The following is a 22,750-nucleotide window of genomic DNA, read 5'->3' on the forward strand; positions in this document are numbered from 1 at the left end:
CTTTTCTCAGGAAAATAAGAATAAAATTAGGCTGGTTACTCTCTAAATGTATATATTGAATGACATCTCAGCCAAAAAGCAATCTATACTAATAAAAGTATAATATGCTAATTAGACTGGGAGACCTTCTGGACATCCTTCCAAACAAAGCCATGGTGGCAGGGCCAAGGCAGAGTCAGTTAGGGGCGATCAGGCTGGCAGGGGAGGGCAGTTGGGGGGAGCAGGCCAATGGTTGAGGGGGGGCAGTTGGAAGCAATCAGGCTGGCAGGGGGTCAGGAGTTGGGGGTGATCAAGCCAGCAGGCATAGTGGTTAGGAGCAATCAGGCAGGCAGGCAGGTAAGCGGTTAGGAGCCAGCGGTCCCATATTTTGTGAGAGGGATGTCCGACTACAAATATATTGACAGTAGATAGGAATTTAAAACAAAATAAATCTAAGCTGATCAAATCCAAAATTAAGTGAAGTTTTCATTTTATTCAGTTGTCAATAAAATGGCAGCCATAGTTTTATCCAATGTACTAATGGTATTAACTTCAGAATTAATGAACTGCCTTGTTTGTGCAAAACAAGAACAGTTACCTTCTGTGAATGGATGTGAACTTTAAAAACTTAGCTCTTTTTCATTTGTTTCATAATTTCCAAATAAAATAAATGGTTCCAGCTACTGTCTTGGCAGTCCAGTTCCCTATATGACTACATCTTCCATGAAGTCATCATATAGCCACTTACAGGTATGATTTTAGGAACATTCTATAGTTTCAAAAAGGTGTTTATGTCTGGAGGATACATATATGTTATTTTTGTTGTTTTATCTTGTTTTAGTTTCTTCATTATATCCATTGCATCAATCGGACTCAATGAATTTAAGTGGTCTATTAGCTTGCAATGGTGCTTCAAAAAACACTGCTTTATCATGTAAAAAAATACATCATAATAGGTGTTAAAAGTGAAAATAAATTTTTATGAGGGGTCAATTGAATAAAACACAGGTTTTGTTGTATTTGTTGTTCTTTTTTTATTTTTTTTATTTTTTTTTCATTTGGTTTGGTGTTTTTTTTTAATTAAATCTTTATTGTTCAGATTATTACATTTGTTCCTCTTTTTCCCCCCCCATAACTCCCCTCCTTGCAGTTCCCACCCCACCCTCCACCCTCACTCCCCACCCACTGTCCTCATCCATAGGTGCACTATTTTTGTCCAGTCTCTTCCCACATCTCCCACTCCCCTTTCCCCCCCCCCCCCGCAAGAATAGTCAGTGCATTCCCTGTCTATATCCCTGATTCTATTATAATCACCAGTTCATTCTGTTCATCAGATTATTTATTCACTTGATTCTTAGATTCACTTGTTGATAGATGCATATTTGTTGTTCATAATTTGTATCTTTACCTTTTTCTTCCTCTTCCTCTTCTTAAAGGATACCTTTCAGCATTTCATATAATCCTGGTTTGGTGGTGATGAACTCCTTTAGCTTTTCCTTATCTGTGAAGCTCTTTATCTGACCTTCAATTCTGAATGCTAGCTTTGCTGGATAAAGTAATCTTGGTTGTAGGTTCTTGGTATTCATCACTTTGAATACTTCTTGCCACTCCCTTCTGGCCTGCAAAGTTTCTGTTGAGAAATCAGCTGACAGTCATATGGGTATTCCCTTGTAGGTAACTGAGTTTCTTTCTCTTGCTGCTTTTAAGATTCTCTCTTTGTCTTTTGCTCTTGGCATTTTAATTATGATGTGTCTTGGTGTGGTCCTCTTTGGATTCCTTTTGTTTGGGGTTCTCCGCGCTTCTTGGACCTGTAAGTCCATTTCTTTCACCAGGTGGGAGAAGTTTTCTGTCATTATTTCTTCAAATAGGTTTTCAATATCTTGGTCTCTCTCATCTTCTGGCACCCCTATAATTCTGATGTTGGTACGCTTGAAGCTGTCCCAGAGGCTCCTTACACTATCCTCAGATTTTTGGATTCGTTTTTCATACCGCCCCTCCGGTTGGGTGTTTTTTGCTTCCTCGCATTTCAAATCATTGACTTGATTCTTGCGCTCCTCTGGTCTGCTGTCGGGAGTCTGTATAATATTCGTTATTTCAGTCCGTGTATGCTTAATTTCTAGTTGGTTCCCCAACATAACATCAAGGGTCTCATTAGTTTTCTTGTAGATCTCATTAAGTTTATTGGCGGCTTCTAAACAGTTCTTGAGAGACCTTAAAAGTGTGGTTCTGAACTCTATATCTTCCATTGACAATTTTGTCCTGTTTCTTTGTCTCCGCATTTTGTTATGCTTTCTTGGTGCACCCCCTAGTGGTCTTTGTGCGCAGTCTTGTAGTTAAGCCTTGATTGTTGTAGCTAATACCAGGGAGGGTTTGACCTCCAGGCCAAGTGGCTGTGAAAATTAGCTGTGTCTGCAGTGAGAGAACTTCTGTCCTCTAGGGAGGTGCTAATCTAGCCTTTGCCTGAGGCTATCCGGCAAATGCCTTTGTGCAGGGCTTGGGCGGGGCGGGTGGGTCTCACGGGATCAACAAGGTGGGCCGGAGAGAGCAGTTATGGGGGCTCTCAGTCCTGTCCCCAGGGGCTCTGCCTCTCTGAGTCCCAGCGACCGCTGCAAACCTCGGAGAGAAAGCTGCACTCGCTTCGACCGAAGCCAGACAGTCCCGCTTCTCCCGTTTGAGTCAGGGTCCCTAAAGACTCGCCCGTATCTGGAGCTCAGAGTCTGTGACTCCCTCCCGATTGAAAACAACAACCACACCCTCCGCCACCAGCCTGCTCCGCGCACTCCGCACCTCAGAATTTGACTTCAGCACTGCGCCTCCTCTGAGTGTCCGTATGCGTTTCTCTTTCCTCCTAGTTGTAGGACTTCCACTCAGCCAGCGTTCCTGTGGTTCTGGGTGATGTCCGTTCCGTCTTTTAGTTTCACTTTTGAAGTAGTTGTTCAAAGCAGCAAACTCCGGCGTTAACCTATGCCGCCATCTTGGTTCCTGTATTTGTTGTTCTAATGATTCTCTTCACTCTGGCTTTTCCAGTTGCCCACTTCGGCTGCATATGTCAAATGATGACAAAGATTCTGTATACAGAAGCTTAATCTCACAAGCTACTTGCCAGAGCACACTTAAGGCATAGTACAGGTTTGGATTCCATCTCATTAACAAACGAATTTAGTTCTACTCACCCATTATCTATATACAGAAGTACAGGAATATATGTCATGTAAAAGTTTTCAAATCATCTTTTTCTCATTTTTAGTTGGGAAGATTCCAACAACTTTTAAAGGGATACCTTCTGACCAAGGAAGTGTTTCTATTCCCAAATTGCAGAAAAGCAACTTTGGATTCACAACAGGTTTTAATACTCCAAAACGACTAGGACCCAGTTTAAAGAAGACACGGTGGATAATGTGCAGTTTTCTTACCAGCTTTCCCCCTAGGGACTCCAAGTGTGGAATAAAAGCTTTATCACTTTCAACAGCAATCACTCTGGCACCTCTTTGAAATAATACTTGAGTCAGGATTCCAGGGCCTAGATTGAATTTGCAGATTAGGTTGTAACTGTCTTCTTTAGCAGGAACTGCACCATGGTCTCAGCCAGTCTGGGACTGCCTATGTAACGCCCGGACTCTAAGCTGCTCTTGGACATCCCTGAGGGCATTTTCTGAAACCCTCACTGGGTACTAGCTTCTGCTAGAAGTCAGACAAACCACGGGGGTTCCTTGCTGGCATGTCCTTCCATCTCGCTGCTCCTGACCTCCAAATGCAAAAGCGACCAGCACTGAAAAAGGCTGCCAGCCTCAGCCATGGAGAAAGCTCTGAAACTTGGACCCACATCCTTAAACTCTAGGGTCTGTCCCAATGTCACTCAGAGTCATTACAATGTCAGCGAATTCCTCACTGGGAGCCCCATGTGTAGGATCACCCCACCACCAGACTAGGCTGGGCAAAAGCAAACACTACAAACAAGGCAGGAAAACCTCTCCTTGCTTTTCCCTCACTTCCATTTCCTGCCAGGTGCTGCCACTGGAGGACTGAGTGGACTCAACAATTACTTTAAATGCAAATGGATTAAATGCTTCAATCAAAATACTTATGGAGACTTAATGGATAAGGAAATAAGACCCTTACATATGCTGTCTACAAGAGACTCATTTCAAATCGAAAAAACAAACTGAAAGTAAATATATTTAATGAAAATGGAAACAAACAAACCAAAAATAATCTGGGGTAGCAATACTCATATGAGACAAAATATACTTTAAAACAAAGGCTATATGTAAAGAGACAATGAAGGACCCAGTGATTCTACTTTGGGTATTTACAGGAGAAACCCAAAATACTAAATCGAAAAGACATATATATCCCTATGTTCATTGCAGCATTATTTACATTAGCCAAGATATGGAAGCAACCTAAGTGTCTATCAATAGATGAATGGATACAGAAGTGGTACATAAAGCCCTAGCTAGTTTGGCTCAGTGGATAGAGTGTCAGCCTTCGGACTGAAGGGTACCAGGTTCCATTACAGTCAAGGGCACATGCCCGGGTTGAGGGCCCAATCCCCAGTGGGGGACATGCAGGAGGCGGCTGATCGATGATTCTTTCTCATCATTGATAATTCTCTCTCTCTCTCTCTCTCTCTCTCTCTCTCTCTCTCTCTCTCTCTCTCTCTCCCTCCCTCTCCATCCTCTCTGAAATCAATAAAAATCTATCTTTAAAAAAGTGGTGCATATATACAATAGACTATGACTCAGCCATTAAAAAGAATATCTTGCTATCTGCAACATGGGTGGACCTAGAGGGTATTGTGCTGAGAGAAGTCAGAGGAAGACAAATGCCATATGATTTCACTTACTGAGTATATGTGAAATGTGAAAAGCAAAATAAATAAACATGCAGAACAGAAACTGACTCACAGATACAGAAAGCATTTTGACAGTTGCCAGATGGGAAGGAGGTTTGGGGATGGGTGAAAAAGTGAAGGGATTAAGAAGTACAAATTGGGTCCCTGCTGGTTTGACTCAGTTGGTTAGATCATGGCCCAGTACACTGAAAGATCATGGATTTGATCCCCAATTGGTGTGTGTATGGGAGGCAACCTATCAATGTTTCTCTCATGTCGATGTTTCTCTCTCTCTCTCTCTCTCTCTCTCTCTCTCTCTCTCTCTCTTCCCCTCCATACATCCCTTTAAAATCAATAAAAAACATAAAAAAAATACAAATTGGTAGTTACAGAATAGTTGTGGGGATGTAATGTACAGCATAAGAAATATAGTCAATATATTGTATGGTGTCAGATGGGTACTAGATTTATCAAGGTGATCACTTAGTAAATTATATAAGGTCTAATAACTGGGGTGTACAGTTATACACCTGAAAGTAATATAATATTGTATGTCAAACATAATAGAAAAATAAAAAACTATTTAAAGTCAAAGAAATATTTCAAATTTGCTTCCCAATAAATCTTAGATTTTCTAGGCCAGTGGTCAGCAAACTGCGGCTCAAGAGCCACATGTGGCTCTTTGGCTCCTTGAGTGTGGCTCTTCCACAAAATACCACGTGAGGGCACGCATGTACAGTGCGATTGAAACTTCATGGCCCATGCGCAGAAGTCAGTTTTCGGCCTGGGTGAGTCTAGTTTGAAGAAGTGGCGTTAGAAGAAGTGGGGGTATGTTCACTGAGGTCGACCCCTCAGATTGAGGACGTTTTAAGCAAAGGCCGGCTTAGGAGTACCCTAATTATGTTAACAGCAATGTACCTACCTATATAGTTTAAGTTTAAAAAATTTGGCTCTCAAAAGAAATTTCAATCGTACTGTTGATATTTGGCTCTGGTGACTAATGAGTTTGCCGACCACTGTTCTAGGCAGTATTTCTAAGGAATTCCTTGATGTAAATGTTAATTAAAATCTACATATGGAGATGTCCTCTCTGTAATCTTCAGCGTAAATAAAATGCAATGTAATTATATTGTTTTCATGAAAAAAGCAAATTGTAAATATATTCAATCTTAGGTATCAACTAGATATCATTACTTTCTGATTCATATATTCTCTGTCATGATTTAAACTTTAATTACTTCAGGAAAACTTGGAATATTTATACCACATACAAATAGAAATAATATGCCATTTCATATTTTTCTACTAGTGTCTCACTCTGATAAGTTTCTAGACATAGTAGTTTCTTAGGTCTGGCTTTGTGAACATTCTGAGCCCTTACAAAGGTTATGTGATTACAAGTGCCACAAAGAAACAAGTCTGTATATTTTTTTATAAATAAAACAGCAGTTGCATATTTACTGTATGTCAGTCCTTGCTTTGAGTGCTCATTTAATTCTTTGTGTCTTAGGTAAATTTTATTCTTATTTTATTGATGATGGCTATTCACACAAATTTAAGGAATGTGACCATAGCTGGTAGAACTGAAGCCAGGCAAGTCTTTTAATAGAGTGAGTATTCTTAAGCATTATGATATACTAGTAGCCCGGTGCACAGATTTCATGCACATTAAAAGGGAATTAATTGCCCTAACCAGTCTGGCTCAGTGGATAGAGCATCGGCCTGTGGACTCAAGGGTCCCAGGTTCAATTCCAGTCAAGACCATGTACCTTGGTTTCAGGCACATCCCCAGTGGGGAGTGTGCAGGAGGCAGCTGATTGATGTTTCTCTCTCATTGATGTTTCTAACTCTCTATCCCTCTCCCTTCCTTTCTGTAAAAAATCAATAATATATATATATTTTTAAAAAGGTAATTAATTATCAGAGATATTGTAATATTGCTATTTGCCCTATCTCTATAATAGAAGTATGAGATGAAAAGAAATTATTAAAATGTATATGAAAATAATATATAAATTTATTAATAAATAAACAGTAACGGAAGGATATAACAACAACAGAGGCATGATATAAAACAGACAAAAACATGATATGAAAACAATAAAAACATAATATGAAAACAACAAAACCATGATATAAAAACAATAGTGTTGCAAACAATGACTGATAAAGTGATTAAACTTATTCTAATATCTCCCTGTACACCACATTAAGAGTGAAAACACTTTCACTCTAATTTCCCTTGTGATGAAGTACTTAGAACTTTAACTGTAACATCACATGCACTTCAAATTTGAGAGAAAGCAACATATAACTGACCATGTGCAAAAATGGGTTCGGGTAGGAATATGCCTACTTTGTCTAGAGTTTGTCCTTGTGATTTAGTAATAGTCATCACAAATGCTGGCATCACCGGAAACCATCGTGGAATCAATTTAAATGGAGGCCAGTGTCAGATGAGGACAAATTAATTCTTGGAATCAGAACAGCCTCTCCCTCTGCAGATCCTGTTAATACTTCAGCTTCAATAATGTTAGGTTGTAATCTTTTGATAATAAATCTGGTACCATTACAAAGACCTCATTTACTATTGAGATTTCTCAATAGCATGATGATTGCACCCACTCTCAATTTTAATTTATGACACAGCATTCCCGAAGGAGTAATACTATTAAGAAATTCGATGGGAAAATTTTCCTTTTCAGCATCATCTGTGGAATCAATGGAATCATCACTGAAATATGTGTGAAAATCTCCATCAAGTATATCCAAATTTTCATCATTTAATTTTTGAACATGCTCATTTTTTGGACAAAGAATTGAATGTTTAGATATATTTTAAATATTATCTATAGCAGATGAGATGTTCTTCAGAAAAATGGTGACCAGCAGGAAGGTAGGGCAGGAGAGAGTGTGAGAGCACAAGGAAGTGATAAAGGAGTGTGTGGACATGTGTGGTGTGTGTGTATGAGCTAGGGACAGTTAGATTCTGCAGGTCTTCTAAGGGGCTGCTAAACCGGGCAGTCTTAGGCTGTGGAGTCCCGTTCCCTGCGCGGACACTCCTGGGTGGCCAGCACAGGCACAGCGACCATGCCATCTTGGGAAACAGAGCTGCTTGAGACTAAGATCCTGGCCTCAGCACCACCCCGTTTGATCTCAGACCCCTACCAGGACCCTGCAGCCACTGGGGACAGAGACCTGTGACCACAGCTACAGACCTGTGAACACCAAAAGTTCAGAAATCCCCGCGGCAGATTTGTGAGTAACAGAGCCCATACCCCCTTCCTGCAGGCTCCCAGAGTAACTAACTGATAGACCCACCCCTTGCCAGGGCTCAGCGCTGCAGGAACTTTAGCCTGGAAGTGCACGAACACCTTGGAACTGATCCAGCATAGGGCCTGGTTCAGGAGTCCTGGGCTGGGAGCAATCCTGCACTGTTGGCTTAGGAGCCCTGGGCTGGGAGCAATCGTGCGAACACTAGGAATTTGTCCCGCGTAGCACAGGCCCAGGGACTCCGATTCTCTGGGCAGGAGGCAGCACCAAGCACCAGTGACTTGACTGTGTTTCTTATCACTTGCGCCTGAGATCCTGATTCCCTGTGCATTCATACTAAGAGCCAGTGACTCCAATTCCTGGTGCAAGGGCACACAGGGACCCTGATTCTCAAGGCAAGGTCTCGCGAACCAACAGAGACTCTGATACTGGATTCTTGGGGAACTCTGACTCCTGGCGCACGCTAGGGTGCTCTGGTTTTCAACACACTCCAGGGGGGTCTCTGTTAAAGCACGGTGCAGGCAGGGTCCCTGATTCTAAGGGCGGGTATGAGGCCACATTGAGCACTGACAACAATGACTCTGAGCGAGCCTGGTTCCCACCAACCCACAACAACCACACATCTTAGTGTCAGAGCTCTTCAGTGACACTAGGGTGGTGGGAGGCTCCCACTGCACACGGCCCAGGCCCATGCAACTCGACATTTGAACCATCGGGAGATAATCAGAATGAAGAGACGACACAACACCCAGAGGAAAGACAATGAGGAGCCGCCAAGAAAGAAAATTAATTAAATTGAAGCATGCAACATGACAGAAAAAGAATTCAGAATATTGGTTGTACAATTCATTCACCAGATGGATGAGAAAATCAACAACCTATGCAAGAATCAGGAAGAAATGAAAAGTGATATAGCTACAATCAAAACACCATGGAAAGTTTCAACAGCAGACTAGAAGAAGCAAAGGACTCAATTAGTGAGTTAGAAGATAAGGCAGAGAAACAAGCTCAATCTGAACAGCAACTGGAGAAAAAAATTAAAAAGCAAGAGGAGAGCCTAAGGGAGCTTTGGGACAACATGAAATGAACCAACATACGAATAATAGGGCTGCAAGAAGGACAAGAAGAGCAGCAAGGATTAGAAAATCTATTTGAAGAAATAATGTCAGAAAACTTCCCAGATATGGGGGGAAAAAAAGTTACACAAGTACAGAGAGTCCCAGGCAAGATGAACCCCAAAAGACCCACACCAAGACACATCATAATAACGATGGCAAATGTACAAGACAAAGAGAGAATCTTAAAGGCTGCAAGAGAGAAACAGAGAAATACCTACAAAGGATCCCCCATCAGAATATCAAATGATTTCTCAACAGAAACACATCAGGCCAGAAAAGAATGGACAGAAATTTACAAAGTGATGCAAAGCAAAGGACTGAATCCAAGAATACTCTATCCAGCAAGGCTATCATTCAATATTGAAAGGGAAATAAGAAGCTTCAGAGGAAAAAAAAAAAAGGCTAAGGGAGTTTATGACCACCAAGCCAGCAATGCATGAAATGCTAAAGGGACTGGTGTAAAAAGAAGAACTAAAAAGCCCAGAAAGAAAACAGTCACAAAAAAAATAGAAATGGCTACAAACAAGTACCTTTCAATAATAACTTTAAATGTAAATGGACTAAATGGGCTAATCAAAAGACATCGAGTTGCTGAATGGATAAAAAAAACATGACCCATATATTTGCTGTCTACAAGAGGCCCACCTCATTAGAAGGGACTCAAAAGACTGAAAGTGAAGGGATGGAAAAATATCTTTCAGGCAAATGGAAAGGAAAAAAAAGCTGGGGTAGCAATACTTATATCGGACAAAATAGACCTCAAAGTGAAGGCCATAACAAGAGATAAGGAAGGCCACTTCATAATACTAAAGGGATCAATACAACAAGAGGATATAACCCTGATAAACATATATGCACCCAATGCAGGAGCACCCACATACATAAGAAAACTCCTGGAAGATATCAGGGGAGAGATCGACAACAAGACAGTCATAGTAGGGCTGATAGTTTATAGCACTACAGGCCTATCTCAACAAACAAGAAATGGTAGTAAATCATCTAAATCTACAGCTCAAAGATTTAGAAAGAGAGCAACAAGAAAAGCCCAGAGTGAGCAGAAGAAAGGAGATAATAAAGATTAGAGCAGAAATAAATGACATAGAGACCAAAAATCAATACAGAAAATCAATGAAACAAAGAGCTGGTTCCTTGAAAGGATGAACAAGATTGACAAAGCTCTAGCCAGGCTCACCAAGAAGCAAAGATAGAGGACCCAAATAAACAAGATCAGAAATGATAGAGGCGAAATAACAACAGATCCCACAGAAATACAAATGATTGTCAAAAAATACTATGGACAACTCTATTCCAACAAACTAGACAACCTGGAGGAAATGGACATATTCCTAGAAAAATACAACATTCCAAAACTTAATCAGGAAGAATCTTAAAATCTCAATAGGCCAATAACTATGGAAGAAATTGAAGCAGTCATCAGAAAGCTTCCAGCAAACAAAAGCCCAGGACCAGACGGCTTCACAGGGGAGTTTTACCAGACATTCAAGGAAGAACTAAAACCTATCCTCCTCAGACTAGTACAAAAAATCCAAGAGGAAGGAACACTTCGGAGCTCATTCTATGAAGCCAGCATCACCCTAATACCAAAACCAGGGAAAGACAACACAGTGAAAGAGAATTACAGGCCAATATCCCTCATGAACATAGATGCCAAAATCCTCAACAAAATCTTAGCAAATCGGATCCAGTAGTACATCAGAAAGATCATACACCATGACCAAGTAGGATTTATCCCAGGGATGCAAGGATGGTACAATATCCACAAATCAATAAATGTGATACATCACATAAACAAATTGAAAGAAAAAAACCACATAGTCATATCAATTGATGCAGAAAAAGCGTTTGACAAAATTCAACACCCATTTTTGATAAAAACTCTCAGCAAGGTGGTAATTGAAGGATCATACCTCAACATAATAAAAGCCATATCTGACAAACCCACAGCCAACATCATACTCAATGGACAAAAACTAACACCATTTCCCCTAAGAACAGGAACAAGACAGGGATGCCCACTCTCACCACTCCTGTTCAACATAGTACTGGAAGTATTAGTCTTTGAAATTAGACAAGAAGAAGAAATAAAAGGCATCCAAATTGGAAAAGAAGAAATAAAACTGTCCTTATTTACAGATGACATGATATTATACTTAAAAAACGCTAAAGACTCCATCAAAAAACTATTAGACTTAATAAAAGAATTCGGCAATGTAGCAGGATACAAAATTAATGCCAAGAAATCTATGGCATTTCTATACACCAATAGTGAATTTGCAGAAAGAGAGACTAAAAAAGCAATCCCATTTACCATCGCACCAAAAAAATTAAGCTACCTAGGAATAAACTTAACTAAAGAGGTAAAAGACCTCTACTCAGAAAACTACAGGACATTGAAAAAAGAGATAGAGGAAGACATAAACAGATGGAAGAACATACCATGTTTTGGATTGGTAGAATCAACATCATTAAAATGTCCATACTGCCCAAAGCAATCTGTTAATTCAACACACTTCCCATGAAAATACCAATGGCATATTTCACAGACCTAGAACGAACTCTCCAAAAATTCATCTGGAATAAAAAACGACCCCAAATACCTGCAGCGATCCTGAGAAAGAACAAAGTAGGTGGGATCTCAATACCAGATATCAAGCTGTATTACAAAGCCACTGTTCTCAAAATTGCCTGGTAGTGGCAGAAGAACAGACATGTAGATCAAAGGAATAGAATAGAGAGCCCAGAAATCAGCCCCAACCAATACGCTCAATTAATATTTGACAAAGGAGGCAAGAACATACAATGGAGTCAAGATAGTCTCTTCAATAAATGGTGTTGTGAAAATTGGGCATATACATGCAAGAAAATGAAACTAGACCACCAACTTACACCATACACAAAAATAAACTCAAAATGGATAAAGGACTTAAATATACTACGGAAAACCATAAAAATACTAGAAGAATCCAAAGGCAACAAGATCTCAGACATATGCCGAAGCAATTTCTTCACCGATACCGATACTAGGGCATTGGAAACTAAAGAGAAAATAAACAAATGGGACTACATCAAAATAAAAAGTTTCTGCACAGCAAAAGAAACCATCAACAAAACAACAGGAAAGCCCACTACATGGGAGAACATATTTGCCAATGCTATCACTGATAAGGGTTTAACCTCCAACAATTATAGGGAACTCATACAACTTAACAAAATGAAGATAAACAATCCAATCAAAAAATGGTCAAAGGGCCTAAATAGACACTTTTCAAAAGAGGACATTCAAGAAGCCAAGAGACATGAAACCATGCTCAAAGTCGCTAATCATCCGAGATATACAAATCAAAACAACAATGAGGTACCATCTCACACCTCTCAGAATGGCTATCAACAACAAATCAACAAACGGCAAGTGCTGGAGAGGATGTGGAGAAAAAGGAACACTTGTGCACTGCTGGTGGGAATGCAGACTGGTGCAGCCACTATGGAAGACAGTATGGAGTTTCCTCAGAAAACTAAAAATGGAACTCCCATTTGACCCTGTGATCCCACTTCTAGGAATATATCCCAAGAAACCAGAAACACCAGTCAGAAAGGATATATGCACCCCTATGTTCATAGCAGCACAATTCACCATAGCTAAGATCTGGAAACAGCCTAAGTGCCCATCTGTAGATGAATGGATTAGAAAACTGTGGTACATCTACACGATGGAATACTATGCTGCTGTAAAAAAGAAGGAACTCTTACCATTTGCAACAGCATGTATGGAACTGGAGAGCATTATGCTAAGTGAAATAAGCCAGTCAATGAAGGAAAATTACCACATGATCTCACTCATTCATGGATAATAGAGACCATTATAAACTTATGAACAATAATAGATACAGAGGCAGAGCTGCCTCGAACAGATAGTCAAACTACAGCAGGAAGGCCGGGGAGGGTGGGAGGGCGGGGGGTGGTGGTAAAAGATCAACTGAAGGACTTGTATGCATGCATATAAGCATAACCAATGGACATAGGACACTGGGGGTTAGGGGAGGCCAGGGGATTGTCAAGGGCAGGGGAAAATAAAGGAGACATATGTAATACTCTTTGTAATACTTTAAGCAATAAAAAAAAAAAAGAATGAGATGTCCATCCTCATTTCTGAGGGAAAGACAGAGGTGGGGCTGGGGCTTGTCAGGGGAGCCAACACTTTCTCTGTGTGCACAGTGGCAAGCAATGCTAATTTTCTCTCTTATGTCAAGAAGAGGCAATGTTCTTGGGAGTTCTGGAAGGTCTGAAACAATCTATACTAATAAAAGCGTAATGTGCTAATTAGACTGGAAAGCTGAATGACCTTCCAGACATCCTTCCGGACGACCTTCCAGACGTAGCTGGGCTGTGAGGGCCGAGGTAGGCTGCCACAGCTACGAGGGCCAAGCCCCTTGCACAAATTTCATGCATTGGGCCTCTAGTGTATTAAATAAAATCCCCCCCACACAAAAAAATATATTATCTATAGCAGTGGTTCTCAACCTTGGCTGAACATTAGAATCACCTTTGAATCTTTTTAAAATCCTGATTCCTGGGCCTCATCCTTCAGAAATTGTTTCTTTGTTATGGGATAGGGCCACAACATTAGTAACAAAGAAACAGAATTAAAACTTTATTATGGGGAGCTGCTACAGTGTTTTGGACAGGTTCAAGCCTTGGACTAATGAGAGGGCACAGTCCTCTCATTGCCACGTGCAAGTCCCAGCATGGAGGGGCAGGGCCCTCCCAGCACAATTATAGCCAACAGCTGTAGTTATAAGCTTGAACCTATGGTCCAAACACATGACCCCACATGCTTGAGTGATGTAGGCTTGATAGAGTTCAGGTGCATGTAGTTGAGTAGGATTAAAACCCAGGAGAATGTTGTAAACATCTTAGTCTCACCCTTACTTTGCCTTGTAGGATCTGCTATAAAATAAAGGCATGGCTGTGGGTGTGGTCACTGTCTCTCAGAGAAGCAGTGTCTCACTGAGACCTGGCTTTCATTCTCTTGTCTGTCTTTTCTAAGCCTTTCAGCCACCCCCACTCAGGTTCACCACTGGCCATGCTGGCGCAGCACACTTTAGAAAGATATGCCTACACACTCCCTGCCTCAAACCCTGCCCTTACAGGAAACAGTTCTGGGAAACAGCTCGGGGGAGGGCGCAGCCGTTGACAAGACAACCCCTGCAGGACTGACTTCCTTCCGCTTGGTTGCAGCGGGTTGTGGTCGTGATGAATGAAGCAGGGGGTCCCTCGAGGGTGAGGACAATGGAGCCCCAACACACTAGGGCATCTGTGTGCACGACTCTGGAGACCAGGTTCATTGACACAGATCCGTTTCATTGAGGAACTACAGGGGTATATATAGCATGAGAGGACCAATCAGAGGGAGACACGTTGCTATAGGCGAGCAGTGGCTGAAAGGCTGGGGTACTGTGCACTTGGCTCTAGGAGTTCATTCAAGCGGGCGTTGCTACTTCCTGGTGTGCCGAGGAAGCATGTCATGGTGGAGTGTGCTCACACCATTGCATCAAATGCAGCGCTGAGACATACTTCCTGAGCTCTACATACAGATGAACACCACCCATGGTTTCTATATAAGTAGACTAGTGGCCCAGTGCATGAAATTCATGCATGGGGGAGTGTCCCTCAGCCCGGCCTGCACCTTCTCCAATCTGGAACCCCTTGGGGGATGTCTGACTGCCGTATTGTATTACTTGTATGGAATTACCAGATGAACTTTAACTTTAAAAATCCTTTTAGCTAAATACTGACATTGCATTCATTTATATATTTCACTTAGTTGATTTTTGCATCCTCCAGGGGGGCAAACTTAGAAAGTAAATAAAACTGACTTAAGTGGTTTGTTTTACTTTTTAGTTTGTTGAAAGTATTAAATACTGTGTAATTAAAATGGCTTAAGCTTTTTTAGAAATTAAAATATTTTAAACAAGAAAAAAAGATTAAAGTCATTGTTGATAGATATGTATTTATTGCTATTTTGTTATTCAAATTGTTTTCTTTTTTTCATTGTTTCTTCTTAAAAATTGTTTCTTCTTTAACATTTTTTATAATACTGGTCTGGTGTTGATGAACCTCTTTAGCTTTTTCTTGTCTGGAAAGCTCTTTATCTGTCCTTCAAGTCTAAATAATAGCTTTGCTGTATAAAATAATCTTGGTTGTAGGCCCTTGCTTTTCATCACTTTTAATATTTTTTGCCAATCCCTTCTGGCCAGCAAAATGTCTGTCTTATGGGAGGTTCTGCATGGGTAACTAACTGCTTTTCACATGCTGCCTTTAAAAGTCTCTCTTTGTCTTTAACTTTTGACATTTTAATTAGGATGTGTCTTGGTGTAGGCCTCTTTGGGTTCATCTTGTTTGGAATTCTCTGCGTTTCCTAAATTTCCATGTCTATTTTCTTCACCAGGTTAGGGAAGTGTTCTGTGATTTTTTCCCCCCATACGTTTTCAATTCTTTGCTCTCTCTCTTTTCCTTCTGGCATCCCCATGATTCAATTGTTGGTACATTTGAAGTTTCCCCAAAGGCTCCTTATATTATCCTTATTATTTTTGTTTTGTTTTGTTTTGTTTGGGGGGGGTTATTGTTTGTTTTTGTGTCCTGTTGGGTGTTTTCTGTTTCCTTATCTTCCAAATCTCTAATTTAATAAACTGCTTTATCTACTCCATTGTTGATTCCTTGTAATGTATTCTTCATTTTAGTTAATGTATGCTTTATTTCTGACTAGATCTTTTTTATTAGAATATATTTTTATTGCTTTCAGAGAGGAAGGGAGAGAGAGCTAAAAACATCAATGATGAGAGAGAATCATTGACCAGCTGCCTCTTGCATGCCCTCCATAGGGATCGAGCCCACAACCTGGGCATATGCCCTGACCAGGAATTGAACCATGACCTTCTTGTTCATAGGTCAATGTCAACCACTGAGAAACACTGGCCAGACTGGCTAGTTCTTTTTTATGTTTTCTATTTTCATTTCTATTTTTTCTGTCTCTCTTTTGAAGTTCTCATTAAGTTCATCTACCCTTCTCCTAAGTTTATTGAGCATCATTATAAACATTTTTCTGTGTCCTTGCACTGGAATCCTGGGCTGTGGAGGTCCTCAAGGGAGGACCTCCAAAGCAGAGATATCTCTCCCAATTTTTACTCACCACAGGTAGGTGTGGGGTCAGCCCCTTCTGCATCTCTGCCCCTCCTACCAGTATAGATGTGGCTTCTTTATATCCTGTTATAGGACTTCTGTTTAGCTAAATCCCAGGTGGTTCTGAATGATAGTTATTCTGTAGTTTACTTGTAATTTTGATGTGCTTGCAGGAGGATTGACCATATTTACCTATGCTACCATCTTGACCAGATTCTGCAATATTTTTAAATAATCCAGTAGGTCCCCATATCTCCTCTCTCTTTGAATGCAATTATCATAACAGGATTATCAAAATAATAATTGCCTATAAATATAAAATAATTAACCTATCTGTAACTATAATTAATTCTGTTCAAATACATAACATGATAAATAGTTCATAATGTTAATACATATGTATTTGAACATACACAATATACAGCACAAAATAAAAAGATTAGGAGAATCTTTTAAAAAGAACCAAATATTCCAGATCATGGCAAGATGATAGTACACTAAACCCTGTCTCTCCCACTTAATGTAGCAATAAAGCCTTGATTGAATATAGAGCAGCTCTTTAAGGCCTCTGAAACTGTAATAGTATAATGTAGATTAAAAGTCCTACAACTAAGGATATAAAGAAGAAGCACATCGATACTGATAGGAGGGGCAGAGATGCAGAATGGGCTGGCCCCACACCCACCTGTGGTGGGTAAAAATTGGGAGAGATATCTCTGCTTTGTTTATATGGATTTTACCATATTAAAAATTAAAACTAAAAATTTGTTAAAACACAAGTTTGTATTTCAATAGCTTTGAGAGTGGTGATGTCAGCACCACATATCACAAGCCTCTGGAAATTTCCTTGTACACCCATTTGAGAAATATTAAAAAGATGGTTTAGGGATATTTTTAAATATATTTTTATTGACTTCAGAGAGGGAGGGAGAGGGAGAGAGAGAGATAGAAACATCAATGATAAGACAGAATCATTGATTAGTTGCCTCCTGCATGCCTCCTACTGGGAATCGAGCCCACAACCCAGGCATGTGCTCTTGACTGAAATCAAACCCGGGACCCTTCAGTCCATAGGCCAATGCTCTATCCACTGAGCCAAACCAGCTAGGGCTGGTTTAGGGATTTTTTAATTACTGACTTTTATTAAAACACTAGGGGCCCGGTGCATGAAATTCGTGCACTGGGTGTGTGTGGTGGTGGGAGTGTCCCTCAGCCCAGCCTGCCCCCTCTCACATACTGGGAGCCCTCAGGCGTTGACCCCCATCACCCTCCAATCGCAGGATCGGCCCCTTGCCCAGGCCTGATGCCTCTGACAGAGGTGTCAGGCCCGGGCAGGGGACCCTCATTTCCCCGCATCACTGGTTCTGCCCTCAGCCCAGGCCTGATGCCTCTGGCCCAGGCATCAGGCCTGGGCAGGGGACCCCCCAGACCCTCCGATTGCTGGCTCTGCCCCTTGCCCAGGCCTGATGCTTCGGCCAGAGGTGTAGACCCCCATCACCCTCCGGTCGCCTGATCGGCCCCTTGCCCAGGCCTGACGCCTCCGCCAGAGGTGTCAGGCGTGGACAGGGGACCCCCATCTCCCCCTGATCACTGGCTCTGGCCCCCGCCCAGGCCTGAGGCCTCTGGCCCAGGAATCATGCCTGGGCAGGGGACCCCCATCTCCCTCTGATCACTTGCTCCACCCCCCCGCCCAAGCCTGACGCCTCTGACCCAGGCTTCAGGCCTGGGCAAGGGGACCATCATATCCCCCCAATCCCCGGCTCCGCCCCCCACCCAGGCCTGATGCCTCGGCCAGAGGAGTTGACCCTCATCAACCTCCGATCACCAATCACCAGATCGGCCCCTTGACCAGGCCTGAGGCCTCCGGCAGAGGTGTCAGGCCTGGGCAGGGGACCCCCAGCTCCCCGCGGTTGCAGGCTCTGCCCCTGCCCAGGCCTAACGCCTCTGGCCTAGGCGTCCGCCCCGGGCAGCGGGGACCCGCAGTGGCAGCGGGGCCGTGCCGCGATCGCGCGGGCTCCGCCCCTGCCCCTGCAGGACGCCTCTGGCTGAGGCGTCCGGCCCGGGCAGCGGGGACCCGCAGCTGCAGTGGCCCCGCGATCATGGGCTTCGCTTTAGGCTCAGGCAAGGGACCCCTAGCTCCCAGGACTGCCAGCTTCGACCGTGCCCAGCTCCCACCGCTGGCTCCACCCCTACTTCCTGCTATCACTGGCCAGGGCGGAAAAGGCACCTGATTCTCCGATCATGGCTGGGGGGCAGGGCAAAGGCGGCCCCAGGGCCGCCTTTGCCCTGCCCCCCAGCTCTTAGGTCCCCCCTGGGTTTCCGATCACTGTCAGTGGCAGGGGGCTTCTTCCTGCTTTCCCTTTCGCCTCCCTGCATTGTGCCTACATATGCAAATTAACCGCCATCTTGTTGGCAGTTAACTGCCAATCTTAGTTGGCAGTTAATTTGCATATAGCCCTGATTAGCCAATGAAAAGGGTAGCTCGTACGCCAATTACCATTTTTCTCTTCTATTAGTGTAGATTTTATTCTATGTTATTCTGTTATTAAGCTTATAAAGGACAAAGACTTAAATATATTTTAATTTACTAATTCTCAAAAAATTATTTTAGCAACCCAGCATTCATCTCATATAGTCCTGATAAAATGTTTTATATGTTGGAGGTCAATTGAAAAAGCTCTGCTCTGACACACTGGAGTATGATTTTTATAATATTTAAAATATGAGACATCTCATAAATTCTCCATTTTTCAGCTAATTTTTAAAAGAGGCTCATTTTAATTCCATTAGAGTTTTCCTCCAATTTAAGAATGTATAATTTTTATTCTCAGTAATGTGAAAAAAATAATGACACTTCCAATTTCAACATATGTAATTAAGATAGAACCTCTGGACTCTTATCAAACCAAGTTGTCAGTGGAAGTAATTGTAACAATAATAGTAATCATAGAAACAGTAGTCAGAGTAGAAGTAGTAGTTTAGTTTTTGCCCTTTCACAAATCTACAAATTTGGATCATCATCATGTCAAACTCTGCAGTCTGAAGTGATTCTTTTAAAGTGGGAAGAGAAGCATGTGTTTCTTTATACTCAGACAAAAGGATTTATAGGAGCATGCAGTAAGTTACAGAGTGAAGGGGTTTGTGGAGTGACAACTGTCTAAAAATCATGCTATTCCAGACAAATAATAGAGAGAGATTCTATGGCCATTTCCATTTATACATAACCCTTGACCTGATAAATGGCTAAGAGAGGATTTCAGTCATAGTGCCTGCTCAGGATAAAGCACTGTGTGACCAAGGGCATGTGCCTGGGTGGCTCTTTGGCTGTGTTTTCAATGATTTGAGACTGCATGAAAGTTAGTTTTTAGCCACTTTTAACTGTCATCTAAAGAAAAAGCTAGTATCCTATGGACTTGGTAGCCAGGTCTGTCTGTTAGTCCAACCCTGGTTGCAATGATTACTTCTTCTTCTTCTTTTTTAATTAACAAGGTAAACCCATGTCCCTCTCCTAATGGAATTTTCAAATTCATTTTTCTCTTTCATGCTCATTCTTTCTTCCTTATCTCATCATCTCCTTCTCTTATCATCATCATCATCCTCTCTCTCTCTCTCTCTCTCTCTCTCTCTCTCTCTCTCTCTCTCTTTCAATAAATTGAGCCTTCTTTCTCTCATCCATGATGCAAAAAATTGTCAATACTTGCACAACTTCCAAGCAGATGTTCAAAAAATTATTCCCTGGAGAAACTGATTATTCAAAAACTAAAAACACCTCTAGATTTGGGGGTTACTGGAAAGAAAAAAAATGCAGCTTTCTACCCATTCACCATACTGTGAGGCAAATAAATTAACAAGACCTATCACTGAAATTTGCTGTTTCATTATCTGTGGCATATCTATAAGTTGACTAGGACCACCAGACACTTCAGGAAGGCCTCAGACAAGAGAGACAAAAACAAACAAAAAGAAAAGCTAAACTTGAAAAAAAAAAAAACAGATCTATGAAAAAATAGCAAAAATTTCCCCCAAAGTCTAATTAATATCCTCTGAGACATAAAAAAAAAACTACAAGACAGAATAGGAAATAAACTAAAAGAGAGGGCATGTGTGGGAGGCAGGAATTGAAAAATAGGATAACCAAAGTTTTATATTAAATTAGGGTATAAAAGATAAATTGAGAAAAATCTCTCAGAAATTGTAACAAACAAAAATACTGAGAAGAAAAATAGAGAAGAAAAGGTACGAGAGAGAAGAGGAGATAGAAAAGGGAGAGAACTGAACTAAAAAAGAAAAGTGGATTTGAACAACTTATTAGGAAAGGAACACAGGTTTACCCTGGCCATTAAAAAGAGAAGTAACATTTGCAATTGCAACCGGTGTTAAACTTATCAAAACACCAGGCTACTTTGGTCTGGAGGAAACTAACCTAAGAGGGTTTGTTTGTTTGTTTGTTTGTTTGTTTGTTTGTTTTTCTTCAAAAATGGAGGAAAGGTAAAGAGGAGGGGATAACCAAAGCATGTCTCCTGAATCTGTATGTTCTGTTTCACAGTTAATGTGTATTCTTTTTTAAATAAATGCTCCATTCCTTGTATGAATGGAAATTATAATTTTTAAGATAATTCTTTTTGTTGTTGTTGTTGTTGTTTTTTGTTTGTTTGTTTTTTAGGTTTTTATAGTCATATTTATTAATAAGTTGGTCCACAGTTGGTATTCTGTAGGTGCCGATCTTACTTTTTTTTTTATTTCTTAAAGTATTACAAAGAGTATTACATATGTCTCCTTTTTTTCCCCCCGCCCTTGACAATCCCTTGGCTGCCCCTACCCTCCAGTGTCTTATGTCCATTGGTTATGCTTATATGCATGCATACAAGTCCTTTGGTTGATCTTTTAAGAGAATTCTTGAAGTATTATTGGCAAAGAGAAAGAGTAGTTTAGCTCGTTATAAATGGAAGTAATGCTCTTATTTTAAGAGATCTCTCTATATCTCAAATTCACTGACCAAATCTATGGTTATTCAAGGACTCAAAACTTCTCTTAAAGAATGGATGGATTCTGGCCCCAGCTGGTTTGTCTCAGTGGATAGAGCACTGGCCTGTGGACTGAAGAGTACCAGGTTCAATTCTGGTCAAGGGCACATGCCCAGGTTGTGGGTTCCATCCACAAGGGGGCATGCAGGAGGCAAACAATCAATGATTCTCTCTCATCATTGATGTTTCTATCTCTCTCCCTCTACCTTCCTCTATGAAATCAACAAAAATATATTTTAAAAAAATAATGGATGAATTTTGAATTTTTACAAATACTAATCCAAAGTAGGTCTCTCCAAGGAAGGCCACCCAGGATCACGGATAAATTCCCTAAGGGAGAAGCTCACTGGTAAACTGGGTCCTGAACATGACAGTTTAGAGAAAGAGATGGTCTGCACTCCAGGACTGCTCAGGGGCCAGTCTCTGCAGGAGAAATTATGCATGAGACTCACATGGACTAATGAAAGATCTTTCAATTCATGACAGTAAACAGATCTACAAGTGTGAGGAATGAAGGACAGTGTTCAATAAGAAATGCTTCTTGGTTTGACATAAACAGATTCACATTGGAGTGAAGCCCTATGAATGTGCAGAGTGTGGGAAAACCTTTAGCAAGAGCACCACATGATCCACACAAAGGAAAGGCCCTATGCGTGCTTGGAGTATGGAGAGACCTTCAACTGCCAGTCACACCTCCCCAGGCACCAGGCGATCCACACCAGGAAACCCTATGTGTGCAGCGAGTGTGGAGAGGCATCACTCCAATATGATCCTGCATAACAGGAGCCACACTGAAGAAAAACCCTTTGTGTGCAGCGAATGTGTTCAAGCCTTCCACAATAAGACTAGTTTTCTTTGACACTACATCATCCATACTGGAGAAAAGCTGTATAAGTGTCTCAAGTGTGGGAAGGCCTTATACAACAGGTCTCACCTCAAGCAGCACTAACTGACTCATACCACAGAGAAGCTGAACCTATGTGGTGAGTGTGGAAAAGCTTTCACCCACTGCTCCACTTTTATCTTGCATAAAAGTGCCCACACTGGAAAAAAAACCCTATGAATGCAAAGAATATAGGAAAGCCATTAGCAGTCAGTCAGACCTTACTCATCACTTCAGTATTCACACTGGAGAAAAGCATTATGAGTGCAATGAGTGTGGGTAGGCCTTTAACTGCAGGTCATACCTCACAGAACACCAGCACATTCAGCAGATTCAGTGGAAAAGCCCTAGAGTACAGCAAAGCCTTTTGCTAGAGGGAAAAACTCATTCAATAGGCCATTGTCCACTATGGGAGAAGCCTTTTGTGTACACTGAATATGGT

At 41.4% G+C, this 22,750-nt stretch overlaps 1 pseudogene; it reads right to left on the reverse strand.

Annotated features, from left to right (window-relative positions):
• Positions 1-597: 597 nt before the first annotated feature.
• On the reverse strand, positions 598-3,804 carry LOC132229358 (dimethyladenosine transferase 2, mitochondrial-like; annotated as a pseudogene).
• Between the last annotated feature and the right edge of the window lie 18,946 nt (positions 3,805-22,750).

The sequence above is a fragment of the Myotis daubentonii genome, chromosome 3 (assembly GCF_963259705.1).
Source record: "Myotis daubentonii chromosome 3, mMyoDau2.1, whole genome shotgun sequence".
NCBI classification, from domain to species: Eukaryota; Metazoa; Chordata; class Mammalia; order Chiroptera; family Vespertilionidae; genus Myotis; species Myotis daubentonii.